Source organism: Pongo abelii, chromosome 1, assembly GCF_028885655.2.
Source record: "Pongo abelii isolate AG06213 chromosome 1, NHGRI_mPonAbe1-v2.0_pri, whole genome shotgun sequence".
NCBI lineage: Eukaryota > Metazoa > Chordata > Mammalia > Primates > Hominidae > Pongo > Pongo abelii.
The window spans coordinates 76,535,853-76,544,654 of record NC_071985.2 but is presented as its reverse complement, the minus strand read 5'-3'; the positions used below and the strand labels follow the sequence as shown (position 1 = coordinate 76,544,654).

Sequence of the window (8,802 nt, the reverse complement as noted above, 5' to 3'; positions counted from 1 at the left end):
AGGGACTGTCGTGCAGAAACCCTGACCCAATGGCTACCTTTGCCTAAGTAGTGGGGTCCTGTAACATCTTTCTGGTGAAAAGGGAAGTGACTGTACTGCAGCAACCCCCAACCCAAAGGCTAATTTTGGGTAAGTGGTGGGGTCCAGTAACATCTTTCTCACGAACCACAAAAGGGACAATACTGAGGAGACCCCCCAAAACCCAAGGAAAATAGACTGCAGCACTGATTGGGTGACTTGGGGTAAGTGGTGGGGTACCCCGGTAAAGAATGGAATTGAGTTAGAGGCCCACCTTAGGGGAGTTAGAATCTCTCCTAAGACTGAGTGGGTTAAAGGCCCCTCTTAATAAAAGGCAAGGACGTTTGACTGACCTTGGGTTACAGGCCCAACTTAGGAAGGTTAGAGTCCCTTCTAAGATTTAGGGGGTTGGTTAGAGGCCCCTCTCAGTAAAGTCCCTAAGAACAGGTTTGGTACTATGGGATGTTAACTGCTATTCTCTTTGTATTAATTTGCCTTGCACTCTTTGCTGACAGCTGTGGGTGACAGGATTAGGCATGTACAGGATCATGGGATATGGGGAACTTTTCCTCCCTAAAAGGGGAAACTTGAGAGCTAATAGGACTGCTGGAAAAGACTCGTTTGCTACCGACAAGCAGCCACCAGAACTTTTTCATTCTCGGATGGAATAAGTGGGTTTCTCTGGCCTCCCTAAGCTCTTCACCTTCCCCACCCTGCCACAGGCATACTGTCCTTCAATACTTTTTTTTTTTTTTTGAGATGGAGTTTCACTGTTTCACTCAGGCTGGAGTGAAGTGGTGCGATCTCGGCTCACTGCAACCTCCGCCTCCCAGGTTTAAGTGGTTCTCCCGCCTCATCCTCCCTAGTAGCTGGGATTACAGGCACCCGCCACCATGCCCAGCTAATTTTTGTATTTTTAGTAGAGACAGGTTTTCACCATGTTAACCAGGCTGGTCTCAAACTCCTGACCTCAGGTGATCCATCTGCCTCGGCCTCCCAAAGTGCTAGGATTACAGGTGTGAGCCACTGCTCCTGGCTCTACCTTTCCTTTCCTATCTTTTCTGTTATTAATGGCAGCCATCTTGCCCAGAGACCACATGTTGAAACTCCAAGTCAGAGGTTGGATTAAAGATGACAGGGCCCATCTGGGGGCAAATTTAAGCCTCGCCAGTTTGATATTGGGTGCTAAGCAGAGTGGCTAATGTCTATGTTTTATCACATATATTTTGCTCTGGTCAGAATGAAAAAAATAATTTTCCTTTATGATGCGACTTGGTCCCCAGGGCAATGGTGCCACAAGCCGGATCACTAGGGCTGCTCAGGGAAAGGGAAGCCAGAAGCCTGGCATGCCAGCAAAAGGGTAAGAATTTCTTACCAGTCAGCTTTCTGGCTTCTATCTCTCTGTGCAAATGGATAAATGAATGGTAAAAAACAAACAAACAAAAACAGTGTTTATCTCCTCTGTAAAGTTTTGATTAATGTGAAAAAGAATTCTAGGGCTAGTCTTAAGCTGATGTATTTTGTAGTATAAATTTGTTTTTCTGTTTTTTGGGGTACTTCAGGATAAAACATGGGCTTAGAACACCTGTAAGCCTGCTTTTCAAGAAGACCCAGCAGGCTGGTCAGTAGCAAACTTGGCTGCAGATCCCTAAAACAAACAAATCAAAAAAACTGGATGAAGTCTCCACCTTGTTTTATGTCCTTGGGAGCTTGACCTTTTAACCACGTGGCGGTGCTTTCTTTTGGTCTCCGCCTTCAGGGAACAGGAATTTTAGGGTTCATGTCATAGTTAGCTCTAGAAATCATATTAAATAGTTAAAAGCCTTTGCAAGCTCGAAATTAGCTAAACTCCTCCTGGGAAAGGAAATGGAGACTGCCCTGTGCTGTAGCTCAGTAACAAAGGTTTTTGCACTTTCACAGTTGCAGTCTAGGTTCAATTCCCCACCTAGGAAGTAAGTTGTTTCTGGTTTAATATCTGCATGACTTTGTCTATTCTATTCTCCTCCATGAACTGTCTTAAATTTTCCTTTCTCTAACCACCCAGGAGGTTACCTTTGGTAAAGTTCAAAAGCCAGAAATATCGGCCATTTGGCATAAGAAATTCTGAAAGGACTTTATTAAAGAGTGCTATGGTTAGAATCAGTTCAAGCTCTAACAGCCTGGACTCCTTGGGAAAAACAGGAGGCACCAGAGACCTCTTTCCTGGCCCTTTTCTTCCAAGGGCTCCACCCTAAAGCCAGTAATCCAATTAAGAAACTTAAAAATTGGCAAATGAAAAATTTTACAACTATTGTAATAATCTTCTTCTGTCTTTCTGTGTAGCTATATATGTGTTGTGTGTAATGTTTATATAAAAGAACTCATTACTTGGCTTAAACAAAAATAAACACAAATCAAATATCTTGAAAGCAAAATAAAAACTGTAATGCCTTTTAGTTCATGTAACTTTAATAATTTTGGGGAAATAAAAACAGCTTTAAAATTTTGATAAAAACGTTTAGCCTACATTATGCAGATCAGATATTAAGTTTGCTAAATGCTTTAAGGTCACAAACTGCTTCTTTGACTTTTAAAAATTGTTCAATTTACCTACCTTAAAGCCATTAGATTCTAGATAAGGCTTGGGGACATGTGAAATTAGCCATGTACCCTACCTATACAAAGAAGATTATTAAAAAAGAGATTTTATATAAAAAAGGATCTTGTATGGTAAATTCTTGTCCTAAAGTAAAATGACTGGTTGTTTAAAAGGAAGGATGTTTAGGACAAATCAGAAAGTCCAAGAATGTCTCAGATGGTCTGTGCAAGTTGTGAAAAGATTTGTGAAAGGGAATTTATGCAAGAAATGTCGTACAATTCAAAGGTTGTTAGGCCTCCTAAATGCTTCATAAAATGCCACTATGACTCCTACTGTACCACTTGCCTGCTTTACTGCTAGGTAAGGCATGGGAACATGTGGAGTTAGCCACACCCCTAGTTATGCTGGAGAGTCAGCCCTTATCTGCACTTCTGCCTGGTGTGTCCTGGGCTAGGCTCCACATCTAGTACACAATTCAAATTGCTTACTAACCAGGGCTTTCACCAAAAGTAAAAGTCACTAAAAGTTAACATTGTAACATGTAATTGAGACTATTGAAGAAACACTTTTACATGTAAGGTGTGTAAGGAAAGTAAAACATATTTTTGGTAAAAGATTATAAAAAGGCATGAGAATGTAGTTTTTTTTGCCTAAAGGGTTAAAGAATTGTTTTAAGTTAGATAGAATAAAGCTAAAGGTTTAAACAGTTGTGGAAGGTTTTTAAAATATATATATATATAAAAGAGAGTCTGTGTGTGGACATTGGCTAAATTAAAGGGATATTATTCAGTTTTTCTATAAATTAAACATTGGAATAAAAGCACAATAGGTTTTTCTTAGAGCAAAACCATGCTTATGATCTGCTCTTTAACAAAAACTTGTAAAGGGTTATAAAAGGCTTATGAGAATCTTACCTTATGGTCAAACTGACTAAGATTGGATGGATTTATTTATAAGGTTTTATTAAGAATAGGGTTTGACATAAATAATGCACTAATGCAACAGTGACATTTGGCTTATTTGGTGAGAAAGTCATACAGGAAGTATTGTCAAATATAAAATGGTGTTTGGTTTTCTTTGGGCTGTGTTTTCATAAATGTGTTATTGGTATATATTCCAAAATTATGGGAAACTCCTATAATTCTGATATGACTTAGTGTACATTATCAGTAACAATTATAATTGTTACATAAAATCACTGTATGTCACAGAGGTAACAAATTTCCTTGTCAATTGTTTCTTAGACTGTGGCTGCCCTAAAACATTTTGTCAGCCACAAACAATTATTACCTTGTTTTAATCCTCTTTAGAAGGTGGTTTATAATCAATTATAGAAATCTAACAGGTGTTCTTAAATGCAGGTTTTTCTGATAACTTTGGAGATTATAACATCAGAATAGAGAAAACAACTTTTAGAACTCTCATGAAGAGCTGGAATGTTCATGAATATAAAATAGAACAGGTGTTAACTATATTAACTGAACCAATAGAAAACTGAACTAATCTTTTTAACTTTGCTTAAAATGCTGCTGATCCTTTGTTTTGTTTTTCAGAGTCAAGGAAACTTTTCTTTTGAGTTTTTCTATTTACAGCTTTTAGCAATTGAGTAAAATATACTACTGTGAACAAAATTTGGAGCATATTTTTTTCTCTCTACCTGATTTCTCCAGAATTTGGAAACTAGTTGCGAGTATTCCTAACTTATGACAATATAGTAATTTGCATAAGTACAGTAAGAATCTGTTTTCTTTTGTAAAAGGGCACAATTGGAGAAATTGATTATTTTACCAAGGCTTTCATTGGAATGGTGTGTTTTCCTTTAAGGAATTAAAATTAACTTGTAGAGCCAATAAAAGCCCTTTGGGGAACTGGCCTCATACCTTGCCTACACAGTCCCTGTACAGGGTTTCTGACTTGTGGTAAGTAAAGAATGTCACTTTCTATCAAGTCCAGTAGAAGTAGAAGTAAGTTATCTTGGGACTGCAAGAGGAAAGAAATTTACCCAACTCATAGGTATTAGAGGGTACAAACCCATGGCTGGACTCAGCTTTTAAAAAGTCTTATCTGAGATTCCTTATAAAACAGAGTTCTATCAAAGCCAATTAAAAAACCTATGTGAAAAATAATTATTCTTGCTGCACTTTATACAAATAATCAGGCCATATATAATAAAGTAAATCAGTCTCACCATGATTTGTCTTTAGTAAAAATGGAATACTGGAGAGAGAAATATTATGTTTCAAGAACTGTGGTACACTTGTTATTAAATTCTAGTCTCATTAGTTGTTTCTGTTTCTGCAATTTAGGCTAACCCTGCTTATTCCTATGAACCAACCAGTAATCTCCGACTGTTGCTCAGAAAAAAACAAGAGGATGGGTAATGTAAAAATCTAGATCAGTATTCTAATTCTAGGCACATTACAACCAACTAACCCCATACCAGCTTAGCTCCAACAGTTCTAATTTAGTTTATTTAGAATATAACTTTACTTATTTTGCTTTACTCTTGTGGAATATATTGCTGTTATACTCTTCTAATTTAGTTTATTTAGAATATAACTTTACTTCTAATTTAGTTTATTTAGAATATAACTTTACTTATTTTGCTTTACTCTTGTGGAATATATTGCTGTTATACTCTTTGTGTAGGAAAACAGAACAAGCATACTAAATGTTTCCTTTTTTTTTTTTTCTTTTGAGACGGAGTCTCCCTCTGTCACCCAGGCTGGAGTGCAGTGGCGTGATCTCGGCCCACTGCAACCTCTGCCTCCCAGGTTCAAGTGATTCTCCTGCCTCAGCCTCCTGAGTAGCTAGAACTACAGGCACACACCACCACGCCTGGCTAATTTTTGTATTATTAGTAGGGATGGGGTTTCACCATATTGACCAGGCTGGTCTCAAACTCCTGATCTCATGATCCACCCACCTTGGCCTCCCAAAATGTTGGGATTACAGTTGTGAGCCGCCACGCCTGGCCCTAAAATGTTTTCTTAAATTAAACACTTATAAATCTTCCAGATATCACCTTTTGTCAAAATTCAATAATTATGAATGGACCTTACCATACTGATGCTTTCTTACTAAGCTCCTCTCTACCCTGAATGCAAGAGACCCCTATAGTTAGGCAAGAATATCATCACCCCATTCAACCTGAAAAAGCTACAGAAGATGGATCTCATCCCTCTGCAACCCTCAGGATTAAGGATTCTTTCATAAAAGGGAGGAGGAAATGTCAGAGACATGTGAACCACAGCAACTCCATCTTAAATAAGAGCTGGGTAAAATGAGGCTGAAAGTTACTGGGCTGCATTCCCAGACGGATAAAGCAATCTAAGTCATGAGGTCAGCACAAAATACAGGTCATAACGACCTTGCTGATAAAACAGGTTGCAGTAAAGGAGCCAGCCAAAACCAAAATGGTGACAAGACTGACCTCTGGTCGTCCTCACTGCTACACTCCCACCAGCACCATGACAGTGTACAAATGCCATGGCAATGTCAGGAGGTTACCCTATATGGTCTAAAAAGGAGAGGCATTAATAATCCACCCCTGGTTTAGCATATCATCAAGAAATAACCATAAAAATAGGCAACCAGCAGCCCTCGGGGCTGCTCTGTCTGTGGAGTAGCCATTCTTTTATTCCTTTACTTTCTTAATAAACTTGCTTTCACTTTGCACTGGGACTCACCCTGAATTCTTTCTTGCAGGAGATCCAAGAACCCTCTCTTGGGGTCTGGATCTGACTCCTTTCCTAAAACACTATTATGGTTTTCTTCTAAAGTATTATGTATTCCTTTCAGTCTTGTTGAGATGAAAAGGAATATGGGTTCTAATAATAAACAGACAACCATAAAACTCAACTTTATTTGATTTTTAAAAATAAAATGAAAGGTGACATCAAACAGTACTATGCAATATGAGAATATTAATTTCTCCTAAATTTCACTGAAAGCAAAAATTACTTACTTACTGAAAGTTACTAAGATTGTGGAATATAATTCTGTTTTTCAATATTTACCAAACTGGGAAGGGGAGAATAGCTATACTCTGGAAAATATTAGGGAGGCACTAATTATAACAATTTCACAAATGAAAATTACAGGTTCTATGCTTTAGACAGTAACATATCAGTTATACAACACTTTTTATAATGTACTATGTTAAAATTTGTTCTAAGCTGGAAACAGGGTTTCATTTGGTAGGACATATGTTTCAGTGTCTTTTATATTATCCTGAAGACTTTTTTAACATCTCAAATATAATGCAACTACTTAAAATTAAGAATTTTTACAGCAGTCCATCCATTGCTTATAAACTAAATGCAGCAGTAACCTGTTTCAGTAGCTTCTAAGTAAACTCCTTGCAGATAATCCTTTAGTATTTGGGTGAGGAAAGTAGCTTGGTCTTTAACCTGACTCCACACATCATATTTGTATCATTAATACCCTTTTCTAAAATGGTATCCAGTTTTCAACTATAAAAGAAAGTCAAAAGTTAAATATTAGCCTATAAACATTTCAGGAAAAACTTACCTATTAAATGGAACCAGAAAACTTATGTAAGCATTTCTATTTTATTATCTGAAACATTCCTCCTAAAAGATCTTCATATGAAGAGTTTTGAGTGATGCATATAATTAATTACATGTGCATCTCTACGCTGTCATCTTGTGAAGAGATACTACATTAATTCAATGAGAGTAGTCTATCAAAGGTGTGTTTAAGAAGAAGAGAAATGTTACAGAAGTTGAATTACAATTAACTTTATGACTGATTGCAGGGCTATTGGAAACTTTTTTTGTAAATCGGAATGGGAATCTTTTTAAGTAATGGGGGCTGGACAAGATAGTAACAAATGAGGAACTCAATTATTTGACTCTTTTTTTTTTTTTTTCCTTTGAGACGGAGTCTCACTCTGTCGCCCAGGCTGGAGTGCAGTGGTGAGGTCTCGTCTCACCACAAACTCCGCCTCCCAGGTTCATGCCATTCTCCTGCCTCAGCCTCCTGAGTAGCCGGAACTACAGGCACCCACCACCACGCCCAGCTAATTTTCTGTATTTTCAGTAGAGACGGGGTTTCACCATGTTAGCCAGGGTGGTCTCGATCTCATGACCTCGTGATCTGCCAGCCTCAGCCTCCCAAAGTGCTGGGATTACAGGTGTGAGCCACCACGCCAGACCAATTATTTGACTCTTAAATCCCCTTTGTGAAATAAGGTCCCTTTAAGAGAGAGGAGAGGAAGGCCCTAGGCGGACTGCCTAAAAAGAACCAGGTTACCTGGTTTAAAGGAACTATTGACCATAAATTTGGTCAATGCAACTTTCCTTTCCCCAACAAATATACTGCAGACTACCTTGATTATCATAAATAACAGTGGCAGGACCAACATTGCTATTAGAAGAGTCTTAGGGTGGCTGTCTAGTTGGGGATAATAAGGGCCAAGGGACTTCTCTTGCTGTTTATGGCTGGGCACGGTGGCTCACGCCTGTAATCCCAGCACTTTGGGAGGCCGAGGCAGGCAGATCATGAGGTCAGGAGATCGAGACCATCCTGGCTAACATGGTGAAACCCTGTCACTACTAAAAATACAAAAAAGTAGCCGGGCATGGTGACATCTGCCTGTAGTCCCAGCTACTCCAGAGGCTGTGGCAGGAGAATCGCTTGAACCCGGGAAGCAAAGGTTGCAGTGAGTCAAGATTGTGCCACTGTACTCCAGCCCATGTGACACAGTGAGACTCCATCTCAAAAAAAAAAAAAAAAAAAAAAAAAATCTGTTTATTTGGGATGACTTGGCACCTGGCTGGGAAAAGGCTAAAGGTCCTTGAAGCCTGTGCTTAGCACTATCACTGTTACCTGGCCCACCTCTGCATTTGTCTAGCACCCTATTAACCTGTCAGAGCCATCTGCTCCTCCAGTCCACCCAGCAGTCTGCTCTGGCCCAAACAGGAGCCCTAATAGAGACCTCTAGAGTCATGAGCCTTGCAGGCTGCCCCACCACCACCAAAATTGTCTCTATTCTGTCCTGGTCCAATATGACAGGCCCACGTTCCGTTTCAACTCTAGGCGTGACTTCCAGCCTTCTCAAACTTCTCTAAATTTGTCCTGGTTACTGAGGAAAGAAGGAAAAGATGTGGGGGCAAATATCTATGTGACTCTCCACAACAAAATGTTTTGAAGTCTCTTGTTTTATCTTAAAAATTCATGCA

General features: G+C 39.0%; 1 protein-coding gene and 1 long non-coding RNA gene across 6 annotated transcripts in view; one reads left to right on the top strand and one right to left on the bottom strand.

Moving 5' to 3' along the window:
* Positions 1–761: 761 nt before the first annotated feature.
* Positions 762–8,802, top strand: part of LOC129048791 (uncharacterized) — a 116,825-nt gene continuing 108,784 nt past the window's right edge. For 2 of the 5 annotated variants that reach the window (XR_008511428.2, XR_008511431.2), the window contains exons 1-2: positions 764–1,378; positions 4,903–4,973. This is a non-coding gene — a long non-coding RNA (uncharacterized LOC129048791). Of the gene's footprint in view, positions 1,379–4,902; positions 4,974–8,802 lie in introns of all 5 variants that reach the window. The other 3 variants (XR_008511430.2, XR_008511433.2, XR_008511429.2) reach the window with 3 other exon arrangements.
* SLC9C2 (solute carrier family 9 member C2 (putative)) overlaps positions 5,272–8,802 on the bottom strand; it is a 111,483-nt gene continuing 107,952 nt past the window's right edge. Inside the window, exon 27 of the mRNA XM_024239952.3 lies at positions 5,272–7,071. The gene's annotated coding sequence lies outside the window, so the exon portion shown is untranslated. The remainder of the gene's footprint in view (positions 7,072–8,802) is intronic.